Source organism: Anabrus simplex, chromosome 1, assembly GCF_040414725.1.
Source record: "Anabrus simplex isolate iqAnaSimp1 chromosome 1, ASM4041472v1, whole genome shotgun sequence".
NCBI classification, from domain to species: Eukaryota; Metazoa; Arthropoda; class Insecta; order Orthoptera; family Tettigoniidae; genus Anabrus; species Anabrus simplex.
Window position 1 is genome coordinate 1048660831 of NC_090265.1, and position 14687 is coordinate 1048675517.

Genomic DNA, 14687 nt, shown 5'->3' on the forward strand with positions numbered 1-14687 from the left:
GAGCTGTAGACAGGACTCCCTCATGTTGCATTCCGCTGCTCGGGCCATCTTTTGTTTCTTTCTAGAGGTCCAGGGCTAGCACCGACGAATGAGAGTGCTATGTCTGTGAATTCTCATTATCTTTGTCCACATGACTATCGCGGGTAGATCAAACAGGAAAATAGCATGATCCCTGAACCAATAAATGTATTACTTAATGAATGAGGGGACAAAACGAATGAGCAACATGAAGAAAACGATGCGTAATTCAAACAACTTCAGTGAGCAAAGACATCACACACGAAGGTATTAGACAAACAAAAAACACATACGGAAGCGCTGCCTGTGGCAGAAAAAATAGTTGTAATGTAGTAAAGTATGTATGCATATTATTCTCTACAAGCAAAATATTTCGTACTATTTCTTAATTTACCGCAGATTTTACACTTTATTTGAGTAAAAGCAATTATTATCTTCCATTTGGGACAAAAATTACAGTGAAATTTCGTTGATACGATTCATTCACGTAACCAGTACACCTTATAACACGGATGGTGGACCTATCGAACACGACTTCTGCGGCACGCCACACAACATACTAACATATTTGAATGTTTTTAACATGTAATAAATGGGTCAGAAATCTAGCAACATAGGCTATTTTAATAATAAACTGTAATAAAGAAGTGTGTCTCAATCAATTCTATAGCCATACTTTTTTTACAAACGTTATTAGGTGAAAGCCAAAATACACTTTATTCCTAAAATTTACCTGTTTTTTAAATTTTCAGTGATCTTTGCCAAATAAAGTAATGAAACATTCAGTCGAATGGATTTATGTACAATGCAATCTAATACCTAAATGAAGTCAGATGATGGTTTTTTTAAAGGAAAATAACCTATGGCACACTAGACAGTAGGCTATACAGTAATAAACCAGACCTTAAGTGACACGCCATCCCTGCCCTGTAACATCACAAAGTCCCTATGAACATTTATCATTTACGAGCTACGCCCGTTTTAGTTATTGACTAGAATGGAGGGAGAGTTCGTATTTAGGATTAAGTGTGGAGTCAGGCACGCTGTTACGGACATTACAGTACTTCGCCAGCCTGTGGAATAAGGTTACCATTGAACACATGTGTTCGAATGTGTCCAACAATCAATGAGGTGCGTGTTCAGGCGCACAGTGGACATTTTGAGGACTTTTATTAGAATGCAGTATCCCTGCTAGTACACAGACGTGGTAACAAACTACTCGACATGGGACGTACCAGTACTTTCCGCACAAAGTTTGAAAGTCTATAACTCTCAAACAACCGACCGTAGAGCACGCTCTTTTATGTTGTTTTGGGGTGTACTCTCCACCCTCCAATTATTTTCCACATGTTTAGGAACGTTCTGTATAGTTTCTCACCAGGTTTGGTACTAAATGATTTCCGACTAAGAATTATGATTCGTGACCTACGACTAGAAATGTCGCATTAACCGTCCAGAAGGATACAATCACTGGCTGATAGTCCGACTCGTTGGCTGAACGGTCAGCGTACTGGCCTTCGGTTCACAGGGTCCCGGGTTCGATTCCCGGCCGGGTCGGGGATTTTAACCTTAATTGGTTAATTCCAATGGCACGGGGGCTGGGTGTATGTGTTGTCTTCATCATCATTTCATCCTCATCACGCCTACGGGCGTCAAATAGAAAGATTTGCACCTGGCGAGCCGAACCCGTCCTGAGAAATCCCGGCACTAAAAGCCATACGACATTTCATTTTTTTACTGGCTGATAGCTTAGTGCTCCTCAGTGCTGTAGTTGTCTGACAATGACGCAGTAGTTTACCCTCCAGATGGAGGGGAATGTGTTATCATTACGAGTTAATGAGTTTCCTACTTGGCATTTACAAAAATTATAAAAACAAAAGGGGATATGGTACGCGGCATTTGTGTAGAAGTTCCGGACTACGGAGTGCGTCTGATCGCTTCGTTACCTCCCGGCTCTATGCCTGAGGGAAATTAACAAACGGCTTTGTGACATTTACTCCCGCTGGCCAGATGATGACTCTTGTTAAAAATTAGAACAAATACCGCGAGGATTAAAACATTACCCTTTCATTTACTGTTCATCTCAACGTCCGTGTTCCACGTTCATCGCGTTCATTTACACGGGGATACGGATTTGGGATCTGGAAAGTGGCAGTCAAGAGAAAAAACACAGCAAAATAGTCAGGGAAATTATTATATCGTTGATACTGAAGTGACAAGTCTCCACAGCTGTGTGACTTGCAACCTGGGCAGGGTCGGGGAATCAAAGGCCACGTTTAATTTTAGAGCCATTCAGAATATCATTCTTCCCGGTAATATCTGAAATAGTATTTAATTTAAAATTTGGAACACGTGACACGTTATTATTATTATTATTATTATTATTATTATTATTATTATTATTATTATTATTATTATTATTATTATTGTTACGGAGTATCCCGTGGTAGTTAGAGGTGAAAGAAGGTGCGGGTGTGAACGGGTCTCAAGCTACGAAATTAGAGTTCATGTAAAATTTAACAAGGTTATATTTTCTTTATAAAATCAAAAAAAAATAACAAGCATGGCAGGTACAGAGTAGCAAGGCCACTATTCGAGAATATACAATTACAGAGTTACCGGATGGGCTCCGAGAGCCAAACCCACAATACTTGAACAAGTAGCCCAATTTTACAATATACAGGAATCCAACAAAGGGGCAGAAGACCCCAATCATGCCCAGGAGCACTTGCTCCAAAATTACACAGTAAAGCCTGCTCAAGGCACACAGAAATCAAATTTCAAAAGAGCAATACGCTCTCAATGTTCTGGCCTATAAAAGACCACACCAAAATTGACTTTCAAGCTGTCCTCTAAGGACATAAACACAGGGGTAAGATACCCAACCTACTGAGGCCTATTAAATGAGAAAAGATTAATTACATGGCCTCTAAAATACCAATTTGAGAGGAGACGAACTGCACTCCTAATGCATTTGTTTAAAAACCTAATTTGGCTCTAGGCCACTAATGCAAGGGCTAATCCCATACTACAGAGGTGACTTTAGAAAAGAACAATTTACATTACATTAAGGAAGAATCGGTTGTGAGAAATAAGTTCACCTCAACACAATATGAGTGGGAGCTCGAGAGGGTTAAGCACTCTCTATCCCAATATGTAGCTTAAAGGATAGAATAAATACAAGGTATCTTTACATTTTAGGGAAGGTTACATGGTGGAAACGCTTCGGACCCGCCCCGAGAGCTAAACTGCTGAGCTAGCAAGAAAAGAAGTTATTATACGGCCATTACCTTATTGTTGAACTGCTGCCCGAAGAAAGAGGCGCTTCCCGCCCCCTGCTAAGTACTTTACACACTGAAAGATGGAACAGAAGTGGCCCAGAGACCCCAAAATCAGCAGTTTATATACTCTCGCGGAAAGTTCGAGGCGTTTCAGGGAAGAAAACACCCGCCCACAATCACTTTATTGGCTAGGGTACAGCAACATATCCCCTTTGGAGAAGATACACCTGATTGGTTAGAAATTAATTTTAAAAATTCGGGATTGGCTAAATACAAAACAAGGGGAAAGAAAGGGGTATACAGCCAACTTAAACAATAACAGAAGGAAATTTAACAAGAAACAAACTTTTGAAATAAAAATTTCTCCAAAAAACAGTTCTTTCACTTCGCACTAGGGTGCACTATTGTTGATCTTCAGTAGTGTCCTCTAGAAGAGAAAGTTCACACTTCTTACAATAGGGAAACAAAAATGCGTCGAAAACGACCCAGTTCAGAAACTACAACATTTCCCAGTAGTGACATCTTCTGAGAAACTTGAAAATTAATACCGTAGATAAAGTTCAGACTTCCTCCAGCAGAGGAGTTTCAATTGGCGCAAATTTTAAATAAGCGGCGTAGAGGTGTACCGCCCGGTACAATTATTATTATTATTATTATTTTTATTTTTTATTTTTAATGGCACAACAATATATGAAAGTGCCCAACCCTTAGTAGAACGGTCAATGTAGAATCCTTCGGTTCCGAGGGTCACGGGTCCACTCCCGGCTGGGCCGGGGATTGTAACTGCGTTTAATTCCTCTAGCTCAGGGACTGGGTGTTTCTGTCCATCTAAATATACACCACTTCATATATACTCAAGACATCACATTGCCCACTACCACAGACACACGCAAGAGTGAACAGGTCTACATCCCTCCACACACGGTTGGCGTCAGGAAGAGCATCCGACCGTAAAATTGAGCCAGATCAACATGTAGAGTAGACACCAAAAATTAGGGAATATGCCAAAAGGAATAAGAATGATAATTTAGGAAAATATCTTAAGACATATTCGAGTCATGAACAACCCAAAAGAAAGTGAGGTAGTAACGGCACTAACAAAAGGTAAGATACACAAGTCTGAGATTACAAATAAGGTACAGCCCCAGCATACGCCCGTTGTGAAATTGGGAAACCACGGAAAACCATCTTCAAGGTTGCCGACAGTGGGGTTTGAATCCACCATCTTGGTGATTCAAGCTCACAGTTGCGTGACCAAACAGCGTAGCCAACTCACTCGGTACGGAAGAAGCATGCTTGTAGTTTTGCGTGACTGTTGATATCGCAGTCACAGCCCCAAAATTTGCAGTTTTACGTGGAATCTAATTCAAAAATCCCATATGCACTGTCCGGGATTCGAACAGCGATCGCCATTTATAGAAGCTAATGAGAAAGGCACTCGGCTATCATGCCCCTCTACCAATATAGAATCTAACTTGTAAGGGATTTAGTAATATAATTTTGGTAATGTTATGAAGAATATTTTATATTTATACTGATGTTTATAGTAGGCCTATGATATAAACATACTGCAATTTTTACAAGTTGCTTTACGTCGTACCGACACAGAGGGGTCTTATGGCGATGATGGGATAGAAAAGGGCTAGGAGTGCGAAGGAAGCAGCCGTGGCCTTCATTATGAAACAGCCCCAGGATTTGCCGGGTGTGAAAATGGGAAATCTCGGAAAGCCACCTTCAGGGCTGCCGACAGTGGCGTTTGAACCCACTATCTCCCGAATATAAGCTTACAGCTGCGCACCTCTAACCGCACGGCCAACTCGTAACATTTTTCTTCCTTAAAATATATATCTATATGTATGATGCATTGCTTTGTCAGTTTGGTTCATGCGGGAAGTTGACATCGTCAATAAAAATGTATTATTATTCCTATTGTTATTATTGCTATTAGTATTATTATTATTACGGAATTATCGTGGATCACAGAGGTGTAAGAAGGTGCTGGGATGAATGGGCGGACAAGGAACTGACCAGAGCTTAGGATGTTAATGCATTAAATTTTGAAATTTGATTTCTTTCCTCCCCTTTTTATCTTAAAATTTGATAGACAGAAAATTTGGAACAAATAACAATCAAGAAAATCTAAATGAGCTCGTCGGTTCCCGCAACAACACTGGACTATAAGTCTAAATATCAGGTACCAAAACTCGAGAGAATTATCAACACGGTAACATACAAGGATTGGGCATTATAGCTCTGAACAGGTACACTATCTTATAAGAGCATTTTTGCTCCATTCAATTATATAGCCTAGGAGTCTGAGCTCCAAAAGCAAATTCAGTCCAGCCTCTCACAGGCATAAATTCTTACATCATACGGTTAACCTGAAAATTCTCATACAATCACTTAGCTCAGGTTTGGGATCATCGTCTGCTCAACAGTTTTATAATTCACGTGTTCCTTGAACTTCACACCACAATCTATTGTTTGATAAAAACAGAGGCATGATTGCCCATACTACTGGCCTTAATATGAAAAAGAAAAGGTTGATTATGATCGGCCAAAAACAAAATGCAAGGAGGCGAAAAACCTGCACTACTTCTAGAAAACTCTTAAAACCCTAGTGGGCTTATGGCCCGAAGTTACAGAGGTTAAGCCTATTCTACAGAGGGGTGACTAAACGATAAATGTTAAATGCCAAAGGTGTCAAGAATTTAGAGGTTCATTAAATTTTAGTCACCCCAAGTTGAAAAGGAATCTACGGAGGGTATTACTCTTTCTTCCTTTAGTTTACATGTTCCCACCAGGGATTTGAACGGAGTCCTCAGACTTGCCAGAAATCTGCATTTAAACCATGAAATTATAATTTTACATGAATAAGTTATCTGCCTAGAGCTATCACATATTATGAAAATTCTGCCATTACCTTGAGTTGCTGAGCCTGCCGAACACCGACCGCGGCCCCTGCCCCCGAAGAACACGCCGCACTCACTAAACTGGAGTGATGGAGCCCAAATGTGCCCAGCTTTAATAGTATTTCGAGGGGAAGTTTCCAGAACTATTTACAGATAGGCTGGATGTCTTTACACACTCCCAATTTTAATTGGCTACAGAAAATATTCACAAAATTTCTGATTGGTTGATAGATACAGGAGTCGGAAGGGGCAGAAGTGTTGACAACCTTGACACAAGAACAAAACAGTCTCAAAAACTAAGGATAGCCAACTGTGAAATTACACATTTCTTAACAAATTAATTAGGGGGAACAATTAAACCAATGATAGAGACATCTAGCGGTTGAAAAATTAAAGTATCTTGCATAACATCAGTTCAAGGCAGATTACCTAGATGGCCTTATAGAAGGCGAGCAGTTTAACTGGCCGGAGAAACTGTACCCCGGTACAATTATTATTATTATTATAGGAAGGACGTGGTGTTATGAAAGAGCTGAATTTGTGAAAAGGAACTGTTCTAACTTGTAGAAAATCGCGGAAAGTTTTACCTCTGGATTCCGTTCTCGTCGCTGGTTTCAAATTTCGTCGCTCTCCCCTACTGAATGGCTGTGAGTAGGAGTGTCTGAGTTCGAGGATTCAAAACATTTTGCAAGATTCAACATTCATTCTCCCGCCTTTACGAATAATTGTGATATATTATTTATGATACACGGTGTACTGATATAACTGAACTCGTTAAATCATTTGGAATTAATTTTTCTTTCGTTGAGTAGGTGGGGAAATGGCGTTAGGTGGTAAGATACAACAAGATGTTCCATATTATAACGTCACCTTTTTATTCCACGATTCATAATGCCAAGAACCAAACTGAGACCTGAGGGTAACGGAATAAAGCAGAAATGGAGAGATAATGATATGATAAAAGCAGTAAAGGATAATACAAAAACTATCAACGAAGCAGCTCGGTATGGGATCACACCTGTCCTCTAGTAGCTCAAGACAGAGTGAACTTATCGGACAGTACTTGCCGTCTAAAGATGATTCTCAATGCCTGTTCTGTGGTGAAACTTTCAAAAAATCAAGATCTGATGAATGGATCCAATCACGATTTGCTCATATTCTGTCCAGTATATACGGAACTGATGTGTTTATTTTGACATAAATATGTCTCATCGCTGGTGGTCATCTGAAATTAACAACCGTTGATGGATGGCCATGACCGAAAGACAAATGTATGACCATTTGGTTTTCGCAAAGGGGAAAATGGTTTCTTTTTCTGTTCTTTAATTTATGAAGTCTGGTTCGGAGGGAATGTTTAAAGAATTTAAAGAACTTATTTCTGTAATTTTAGAAGATTTTCTGATTCTGATTTCTGAAGTTCATTCTTAAAGTATGAAAACTTTTTGTATTTATTCTCGTGCCAGAAACATATGAATGTAAGGCGCAGTTCAAATATTATATTATGTGTGACCATAACTTGGCTACTTCCAGTGCATTTACTGTGGAGTAGTCTATTTGTTTATTGATGATGAACATTACAGGCTTTCGGCTCAAATACATGTTCCCGTTAGAAAGAAAAAAATACAAATTAAATATGAACTAAATCTACTATGTGGACGCTCACAAGGGTGGGAAACCGAGCCACATGTAAGTGCCATCCTTATAACTCCCTTGTTCCCCTTACAAAGAAAAAATACAAAATAAAAATAAACTAAGTCTACTATGTGGACGCTTGCGTGGGCGGAAAACCGAGCCACATTTTTACTGTGGACTAATGACTTGAATACAGGAGGTTGGACACAGTTGGCATTGCAGCAAGTGTTGTACAGTCTGGACTTCTGCACATTCACACTGAGTATCATTCTTATCAGAGTATCCCCATCTGGCTAAATTAGTCCTTGATCTGCCCACAACAGATATCAATCTATTCAGGGACTTCCAAGTCAGTCAATCCTCGTCATGGCCAGGAGGCAAAGTTTCCGAAATTCTTCAAGGTAGATCGTAGTCTTCCATAGTTGTAGCTTAGCTTTTTTGGCAGAGGTTGTAAGTTCCTTTGATGTTCTAAGGAAGCTCTTCCTTGATTTCAGTCGTTGTGGATGTGGTTTGTATCCATGCAAAAGATGGGTTCCTTCCTGCTCCACTTTCTTTCTTTATTGGCAGCTATTTCTTTTCGAATAGAAGGTGGGGCTATACTTACGAGGTGGTAAAGCCATTCAGCAGGGGTGGATTTCAAACAGCCTGTTATAATTATACGGGTCTCATTAAGAGCTACATCTACCTGTTTGGCTTGCGTCGAACTATACCCAACAGGACAGGAATACTCTGCTGCGGAATAACACAACAGCATTGCAGAAGTTCGGATGGTATGAGTATGTGATCCAACCAATTTCTTGAGGAGATTGTTCCTAGTGCACACTTCTGACTTGCAGTTCATGCAGCACTTCTTGAAAGTAAGAGATCAGTCGAACGTCACTCCTAGAAATTTTGGAGTGTCACAAGTGCTCCAGTTCGACCCCTGACCATACTATCTTCAACTTGCGATTTTGCATTCTATGTAAATTGTATTGAACTCCTGAATTAAGAAAACATTTTAATAGAAAAATACTGATTACATTCTTCATATTATCAATGTTCACATGATGTAACACTATATACATACATACATACATAATCATTATAGACTGTTATGCCTTTCAGCGTTCAGTCTGCAAGCCTCTGAGAATTAACTAAACGTCGCCACAATCCTCGATTTGCAACTAGTGTTGTGGCCTCATTTAGTTCTATACCTCTTAACTTTAAATCGTTAGAAACAGAGTCTAACCATCGTCGTCTTGGTCTCCCTCTACTTCTCTTACCCTCCATAACAGTTCATGTTTGTGGGTTACTGTAGTCACGTCCTAGTTCGTGAACCATGGGCAACGGCTGAGTGGCCTAGTAAGTGGTCCTGAGAGTCGGGATACCAGTTGCTATGGAATGCGAGTGGGCATCTCGGACATATTCTGAGTCGTGGCCCTCCTTGTGCTCAGGCGGCTAGGACTATACAATTCACCGGTGGTCCATAACCCGTTAGAGGAGAGATCCTCACTTGGACTATGTGCAAGTAGGGCAGCATCCTGCTTCATGAATTTACCGAGCTCAGAACACTTTGATGTAACACTGTTTAAAATAATTGTATTTTTGAACTAATTTTAATATATATGTGCAGGAACTAATACTATTTATGCACGATAGGTTAGTAAATACTACTGTCAAGTACTGATGCAAAAGCTATGTTATAACACATTACTTTGTTTAAAATAAAATATGTTCCGCATTACAACCATCACCTCTGCTGTAAACATCCAAGCATCCTTTAGTGCAGATTGACTTTATAGACTGAATGTACCAGTGATGATGATGATGATGGTGATGATAAATAAAGTTCAGGCAGCCCTCTTATTTCATCCTGTATGTTGCAGCGATGGATAGAACGCATGAAGAGTTCGAAGAAACGAATCGACATCTTTGACAACTAGCAACGTTCCTCCAGCGACTAGGGTGCATGCCAAGTACGTGAAGGTGCTGTCAACGAGTCGCCGTGGTATGGACATGCGAGACATGAGACGGCTGGTCATGAATGTACCGCTACCATTTGCCGAGCTGCCCGAGAACTTCATATAGGATCCCTGAACATCCACGACAAGAGACCTCGGTGTCTTAACTGGTCGGCTGATGAACAATGTGTATCAGGTTGTACAATTTACCTGAGTCCCTCTCCGTCAGTGGTTCCCAAACTAGGGAAGACGGTTAAAAACTAAAACGAAAAGTAAAAAAGAGGAACGTCATCCATTCCATTTGATTTTCTATGTTACTGTAGGATTAAAAACAAAAACCGGGCTGCTAAGAGTGAAAAGAGTTGCTCCTGTGCATTTGAATTCCATTACCACCATCCTCCAACCAAGTATAACATCATATGGCCTGTTTCATCGGACATCTAATGGGGACATAACTTACTACAGAGTTTGTTTCGCTATCATTATGGCCATTCTCCCGACATGTGTCTTCCACTTTCGTCTCCGACTGCCTACTGTATGTACTGAAGCACAGGTTCAATTAGGATATATGCAAATGGTTTATTTTTTTTTAATTTTCAGGTAAAATAATGTGAGTGTAATTAATTTAGCTGTATGTTTATTTTAGGGACTGCATAGCCGAGGCGGTAAAGGCGTGCTCGGTTCACCCAGAATTACGTGCGTTCGATTCCCCGTCACGAAGTCGACAAATTTAAGAAACGAGATTTCCACTTCCGGAGGAGCACATGGCCCTGAGCTTCACTCAGCCTACACCAAGAATGAGTACCAGGTTAATTCCTGGTGGGCAAAGGCGGCCGGGCGTGGAGCTAACCACTCTACCTCACCAAGTGCCTTCATGGCCTGCACGGAGATGACTTTTTAAACATATTTATTTTAACGTCTCTTCATACCAACACTTTGGATATTGACACCTTATTGGTATAATTATTATGCATTTCAATTTGTATTCTTGTTTTAGCTACATAGGCCTATCCTAGTTTTTTTCCAAAATTAGTTACTGGACTAATGAGGAATTTATTGTAGAATTATCTCATTTATTCTACATTACTATCAATATACTGTAAGTATTTCTAATGGAAACATATTTGTAATAACGATACGCGGATGGGGCATGGGATTTACAGAGCTTATGCGGGGAGGGGTAAATTTAAACTATACTTACAACCCCCGCTTATGGTATGTGGCAGAATATGTAGTATAGTACCGATGGTGCATTTGAAAGAAGTAGGCACTCTTAATACAGTTCTTAAATTCATCTAGTACATCTCATTGACTTTTCGTAAATATAATTGTCCTGAAATCGGGAACACTTGGCTGTCGGAGGTACACGAGCCACTTTACGACTTCTTGTTTGCATCGGTTGACATGATGAACTGTTTGTTCTTGACATTGACATTTAATTGTGGTGTGGCTTCACCGATTCTGTGAAGTTACTGATGGAATTTCCCATGAATGAATAGGAATAGTATAAGGATAATGAGAGCAATATATTAGTGTGCTGTCGGCAACAGACATCTGGTAAGAATAGTTTTAAGGATAAGGCTTTTGGAGAGGATATGTACAGTCGTTCCCCGTACTATTCGGTGTGTCCTAGGAAGTGTGATTTTGTTGGTAGTAAATAATAAACACAGTTCGGAGAGCATGGCGATCCTTTCTAAATGATTGCACAGATAATGGATTCACTATGCGAGTAATATTCTTTATTTAATTTTCCTTTTTTTTCCGGGTCAACGACAAGGACAGGACAGTGCTAATGGGCGATTTCAATTCGACAGTTGGAAGTAGAACTGAAGTATACGAAAAGTGATGGATAATGTGGGGAAGATATGGAAGCTAATGAGAATGGGATTAGCAGTTATGATTACATTCTTCAAGCATAAAGCTAGTCACCGCTAGAAATGGGAAGGCATGGGCACCAGATCCTCAATAGTCTATATTATAACCGACTTTGAATTCATGAAATCTGTTAGGAATGAGCAGGTATTCCGGGGAATTTTCGATGATAGAGACTAATGTGTAAGTATCTCTACGACTAGGACCTCTCTCCTGTCCATGTACTCTTCCCAGGGTGTGGTGGGATGTCATGTGTGGTTGCAGAGTTTTCGCCATGCTCTTCTATCCTGCACTAGTGCGTCGCTTGATGTAGACATCTGGACATCTGGCTGTGCAATAATAAACTGTGTTTATTATTTACTACCAACAAAATCACACTTCCTAGGACACACCGAATAGTACGGGGAACGACTGTACATATCCTCTCCAAAAGCCTTATCCTTAAAACTATTCTTTCCAGATGTCCAACTCCTTCATCTGGTCTATCCACCTTGCTCAAGCTCTTCCTTGTGTTCGTGTTCCTTGCACTTTGCCCGGTTCGATCAGCTTTCCCATAGCACCAGTTCTCCTTGATATGTGGCAAAAGTATCACACATAGGCCTGGCTAATCTTCTTCATGAGCCTGTCCTTGATCTTGAGCTCTTATAGGACAGAAGTGTTCGTCCGGTGCTCGGCCTAGGATACTCTTAGAACTCGGCGTACAGCCACATTTCCACCATTTAAATCCTCCTATCGGCTTTATTAATTATCCAGGTTTCAACTGCGTATGTGGCGATGGGAGAAACCAAAGCATTTTTCCAGCCTCAGTTTTGTGTTGTTAGTGATGGCTCTGTCTGTCCAAATCTTGGTCATCTTCGCCATCACATTGCGTGCCATTGCAAGGCGTCTTCTGATCTCATCCGAGAAGCCTCCATTGCGTTATCAGGACACCGAGATAAACGAAGCCGCTCATTGAAGACGTGGAAGAAGACCTTGCTGACGTGTGGTATCAAGACCACAGTGCGGTCGTTGCTGCAATCGGTGGGTGCTCTTTTCTCATAGACGGGTATGAAGATTAACTGGCACCATTCGTCTGGCCACTTTCCCGTCCACCAGACCTTTCTACACAGGTCCAACGGCATATCTACTCCAGCTTCTTCTCCCATTGCCTTGAGGGTTTATGTCGTGATGCCGTTCACCCCAGGCGACTTGTTCCACCGAAGTGTCTTATTGCATTTTCCACCTGTAATCTCATGATTACTTGTTCTCTCTCTTCCGGTGAGTTATTTTGGCTTCTTGTGGCTCGTGCTGTATCATTCTTATGCATTTTCTCGCAGTAACACCTCCACACTTCGGCTATGCTTTCGGGATCCGATTTCTTCGCCCCATTTTCTTCTAAGATGACTTGGGTTGTAGCCGTGAACTCCCTGAACAAGTACTTCACTTTTCTGTAGCGCTTCCTGAAATCATGTTGGTCAGCATGGTGTTCCAGTTCTTGACGGATGTTTCTGAGGTGGGTATTCTTGTCTCTCTCGGACCCTGCCTTAATTCTTCTATTCAGCTCCCTCAACATCGCTTCGTTTTCTTCATGGGCTTCCCATTAATATCGGAGCATTCTTCTTTCTTCAATCAGTGTCACTGTATCATTTGCCATCCAGTGTTTTCTCTTCGTGACTGCAATCGGTTCATATGTCTTAGCTGCCTATTCGATCCACACTCTGACCAGATTCTACGACTCGTCGGTGTCTTCAGTCGCGTGAGGTATTGTCACGCTTTGGAGACGTAGCTGGAGCTCTGTTAGGTGCGAGACAAAGATCTTTGCTGCGCACTTTGTCCTCCTGGAGACGCGAAGTTAGAGCGTGCAGGTAGTTATGAGAAGTTTGTGATCTGAGCCACAGTCCACCCCATCCCCCCTCCGGTTTGGCCTTGATGCTCATGATAGACGTTCTCCACCTTCTCGCCAGCATAAAGTCGATCTAGTTCTTATGCGTTTTGTTGGAACTAGTCCAAGTCGATAGTCGTCGTTGGTTGCGTTGGAACAGCATGTTTGCAATCACCATGTTATGGTTCGTGGCAAACTGCAGCAGGCGATCTTCCCTTTCATTTCTTTCCATTGATAAAACTGCACGCACAAAACGGCTTCGGTGGTGGGGTCATGTGAGGCTAATGGAGGAAGATAGGTTACCTAGGATGAAGAAAAGGGAGAGGAGTGCGAAGGAGAAAAATCATCTTGAGAATGAACAAAGAAGAGGGAACAAAAGTAATGGATTGGTTACGAAAAGAAACGTTAAGAAGATGAAGCAGTCACCTGAGAATGAGAGTTCCGATACAGATGACAATGATAATCCAGAAGGCATTTATTGTTATGACACCTTTCTACGATCTGTGCGTGGCAAAGGTTGGATTGTGTGTCGAATGTGCAAAAAATGGGCTCATGAACAATGTGCTGAAGTGGATGATTTATTATTATTACTATTATTATTATTATTATTATTATTTAATTTGTGATAGGCCTAATTGTAGGACTAACAGAAAACAAGCCCCTTTAAGCCGTAGAAAGTGAAATGTGTAACGTGATCATTCTGTTTTTATTATTCCATGTGTTCTTGAAAACAATATTTTAATATTTTATTTTTATACTTTAAGATAAATAAATAAATGGATAAACCAATTTCAATATTTCATTTCATATATAATTTTATGTTCCTCCACTATTCCTAGATATTTAATAAATTTTTCCAAACATATTGCAAAGAGTATAAATCATTGCACTAAATCTTAAGGCAAGTACAAAAGTATTGAACTACGGTGTCTAAGAAAAGAGGCAAAAAGATCCTCCGAAATAAATTTGTGTACGGGTATATTCTGTGTTGTATTTACGTTGTAAAATTTAAAAGAAAATGTCATTAATAGCTAATATATGAACCTAAATCTATCTGTAACTGTCTTTAAAGTACTGTAACGTTCATGCAATATAGGCCTATGCATATTTTTCCTTAGAGGGGTCATTTTGCACGGGTCTCCCCTACATACCATTTCGTTATACGAATCAT